This window comes from Anas acuta, chromosome 10 (genome assembly GCF_963932015.1).
Source record: "Anas acuta chromosome 10, bAnaAcu1.1, whole genome shotgun sequence".
NCBI lineage: Eukaryota > Metazoa > Chordata > Aves > Anseriformes > Anatidae > Anas > Anas acuta.
Genome location: NC_088988.1, coordinates 19,985,009 through 19,989,722, shown reverse-complemented (window position 1 = coordinate 19,989,722; position 4,714 = coordinate 19,985,009).

The following is a 4,714-nucleotide window of genomic DNA, read 5'->3' as shown; positions in this document are numbered from 1 at the left end:
AAAAACTAGCTCTTTTTTCTGTTATCTGTTTTGCTGTAAGGTTAATTCTTTATATTTTATATTTAAATTAATTCAGATTTCTTTCATAATAGGGGGCTTACTATATTATGGAATTAGTAAAGAACTGGGCAAAAAAGGCAGGAAGAGAATGGGGGGGAAGGGTAGGAAGAGATCAATTAAATAATTTTTTTGTCAAAAATCAGATATGCACATATTTTAGTTTGGAGAGCATATGCTGCTCTTGATATGGATCCAAAACCGAGGCAGTGCATTGAACAAAATAAAACCAGCTTTGTAATTATTAGCGGAGACATATTCGTGAGGGCCATTTCCTGTAGAAAATGCCACTTTTATTTTCTTTCCTGTATCCTACTAGAATCCCCATAGCACAGAAGAAAAGGAAGAGACAAAGTTACAGCTTGCATTTAAGTAGTAAGCCACGACCGACACCACATTTTTTGCCAATTACCTTGGAAAGTCCTAGAGGGCACGTGGCCAGCCAGACCAGCTAGAGGTCTTCTCCCTTTGTATTGGCCACGTTCAGAAGTATCAAGGGAAGTGTGAAAGAAATCAAAATTTACCAGTGGACATGATCTATAACCGCTTTTTGTCCTGGATCAAAACAAAGAAATCTGAATGAATTATGAAGGTATCAGGGACAGCAAACACCATCAGTGATGTGCAGACACATTGTTTCCCACACTGGACTACAAAAACATTCAAGCTCTGTTAGCAAATAGGTGCTTTAACATAGATGTTTTAAAGTGCAGGAATGAACAAAGTACAGGGTATCAGAGAGGAATAAAACTTGCGCTATTTCCATGTAAAGACATAGAAAATACATTTGGGGGATTGTCATAGAGGAAAGCTGATGGTTCTACCCTGATTTGTTGAGCACTGTTGGTCTTCTCACTTTTGGGGATCTTTTTGTGCTGGAGTTAAAAAGGAGACGCAACTAGCTTAGCAGAAAATCAAAAGAATATCAGTTACTTGGGTAACTATTTGTAGGGTAGGGATGGGAGAAAAAAGCAACAAGAAAGTCAGTATTCACTAGAATAAGAATAAAGTTGATAGGCAAACCAGGGACAGACACCAATTCTTGGTGATTAAAAGACCAAATTACATTTTGGAGACTGCAAATATGTGCTTGTATCAGCATCTGGAAAAACATTTTCCAGCTCTTAATACTCATCATTCAACTGCTTTTTTAATTTTTCAAACCTCTATGAACAGAAATGTACAAGTTTACCTATAGCCAGCTAATAGAAATAATGTTTTCAGCAATATTGTCACAGTGAATTTAAATGCAGTAAAAAGCATATATTCTTTCTACTTATCATGTTATACTGTTTGTTACCATTTGATTCTCTTGCTGTCCTATTTCTCTTTAAGGTGGAGAGATCAAGACTTCTCATAAAAAGTCAGATGATCGTTGGTTGTTCCTTTATAGGGGCACGTAAACTCTGGATACTGCAGAGAGTTAGCAGGAACATTAAGAAATAACGGCACCAGACTTCTATGCTAAGATGTTTGATGCTATCCCTCCTCTTCCCCATACCACTGTCATAATATCTGTGATACCTGCACCTAATAGGTGCCACAGGAGTTGCCAGAGTGCCATCAATGTGGTCCTCATCCCCTCAATGGTTTGCAAAATGCAGGAAATGGTTTGCCAAGGAGAAGAGCCAGGGATAACTCTTCCATACGACCTCCAGGTTAGCAATTCAACCTCCCCTCCCATCAGGGTAAGCAGGTGTACTCACCTTTTCAGGTGCATAAAACCACAGTCATTGTGAAGTCTCCCTCACTGAAGATCTTCAAAAGCCTCCTGGGCAACCTACTCTGGGTGTCCCTGCTTGGGCAGGTGGGTTGGAACAGATGGCCTCCAGAAGTCCCTGCCAACTTCAGCCAATGAGTGATTCTGTGATACATTCACCTCATACATCTTGGCTCCAATGAGTAAAAAAGATCCAAACACCCAGAAGAGCCATAAGCATTTCTTTCTTCATGATGGCTTGATCCACAGGGCCCTGCAGAGCCCAGAAGGATCCCTGCTAAGTCTGAGATTATATTTATGTCAGTACAAGAGAGCTCCTTCACTGATGAAAATTCTCTAAAGGAATCAAAATCAGAAAACAACACTTTTGCTGCATTCAGCTTTCCTCAGAAATTGGGAAAACAGCTCTTAAAAATGTAAAGATTTTTAAATTGCCATCAGACCATTTTTATACTTCCTAAACTGCAATTTAATATTATTTACATTATGGAAAAACCTTACAGCCCCTGTAGGCTCAGGGGCACACTGCATTAGCCATGGTACAAATACATACAAAGACATCACCTCTGTCCTATAGAACTTTTATCAGCCCCTAATTAACCTCTTCCTGATCCTTGAAGCCAGAATAATCAATTGGTCTATATTCTGAGTTTAAATCCATTCAGGTGGGGGAGGAGGAGGACCTACAGAAAAATTATAAAAAATATGACTTCTAAATTACCTTCTACGTGAGACAGCACTCAAACAATACTAGGTCTGCCAAATCACTCCTGCTCTAAATAACCAACTCTCCTTGTACAGCATCTGCTGTTTGAAAGGGCTTTCATTTGTTTTTACTATTATGAATAGTTAAGAATTCAGTATCACATGAATGGGAAGCTTCTAGAAAACTTAAATGTGTTTCATTGTGACTTGATGAATGGCTTACTGTTGCATTGTTATAAAATATACTAATATACTACAAAAATCTAACTTTATTGTGATTAACCCCCATGCACAGGGTTGAACAGAAATATTCTCCACCCCGAAGAAAATGTCTATTGACATACTGGCTCAAATAGCTCAGATTTTCAAAAGGCCCATTGACTCTCAGAGTAAATTCAACTCTTAACTAACCTTAGGCACATTTGAACATCAAAATTCCAAACTCATCTCTGTACAAACAGTGTATCTAAATCCAAATTGAATTGGTAGAACTCCCTATAGCAGTTTAACCCATAGCGCCTTCTTCTACTCTACGTTATAATCTAAGGATTGCTTTTGTTTGAGGAAAGGAGGCAAGAAAACACTCCTTACGAGCACTCTCAGCGGTTCGGCAGGAGGACAGAGCCAGCTGCATGCATTGCAGGATGAGTACTTTGGAAGCTTAGCACAGGAGAAATAGGATGACATTAAGGGCAGTGACTGGGTAAGTATAAGAGCAGGTATGAAAAGAGAGAGGTGGTGTAATTAAGGGATGAAGTGAAGTAGCGGTGCCCAATGGATTTTAGATAATAGATGTCATTAAGGGTGATTCAGAAGATTGAATTGTACAACACAAATCAGTGTCGAAGCTGTGGAACAAACCAAGTAGAGAGAAGCATCACTTCTCTACTTATGGTAGAGAAGTGTTGGTGTGCTTTGTGCACTGCCATCTCTAAAAGGGACTGAGCTAACAAGAGAGATGATTAGTTTTCTAGGGGCAGAGGTTAAGGATGTTAGTGAGAGGGTTGATATGTTATAGTCAAGAGAACTGGGAATGAATCCTGTATTTGTGCATGTGGAAATTAAATGATAACAGAAATGCAGGGAGAGATATTTCAAAAGAGGTTGGGACTTGAAAGGAGAGAGAAAACTACATTTTTGGTACTGTACTCATTCTTTATAAAATTTCTTAAGTAAATCTTGGCAAACTTGCCCACACAAATGGCTTTTTGGGTGGCACCATTTTCAAACGTTAGATTAAGGCAGTGAAATCTAACTGGCTACAGCTTTGACTTGCAGCAGAATATTACAGATAAAGCAGGGGGACACCAGGACAGACAGCGCAGTATGTGATTTTGAGGCCAATCTCATCTAATAGAACACCTCTGTACCCCAGGATAAACAAAACGGTTTATGAGCAGCGTATCAGGCATCAGCAGGGAAGTTGGTGGCAGCCCATGACTGCTATCACGTGCTCAGCAATGTGTGTTATGGACATCAACATAATTTATAAGAGCAAGGTAATTGTTGGCTAGAAAACTGCAATAATCACCTTCTTTTTCTGAGAAGATTTCATTGTCTCCAGCATCTGTTGTCTGAGAACGAAGCCAAAGCTTCCACTTGGCTCTCATACTTCTTGAATTCACAATGCCTTCACGCAGCCACTGAAGTTACTGGGCCTCTGAAAGTAGCGGAGCAGGTACAGATGCTGAACACCTCCCACTCCACTACGCGTGCTGGTCTTCTAAAGCTGTCCTTTAAAGCGTGCCTGCAGCAGAAATGTGGCTACCAGCTGTGCAGCTGCTGCCCAGGACCAGCACTTCCCAGTACTAGCAGCAGCTCCTGGAACAGGACTAAGGGACATGGAAGAGAAGAAAGAGTTTTTGTATTGCCTCAGCCATAAGGTATGCCTCAAAGATAGCTGAAAAAAGACAGAATGTCCTATCATAAGCAGTACAGTGAATCAAAGAAATTTAAAACATTTTACATTAGTTGATGGGCCAACTTGTTAATCCATATACCAAATGAAACCTGGCTTAGATTATCATCCTCTTCTCTCTCACATATTCTCAAGGGAAAGCCACCGAGACGAAAGTACAAATTGTCCACTTGCTTCGCTTGTGAATCTCTTTGCCAGCCAAATTGAAATGCTGGGGAAGAAACAAATTGGTCCTCTGCTGTAACTACATAGCCTGTACAGGAACTACATACACAACCATGGAATAGAAAGGAAAGAGAAGGCTTGAGAAAAGC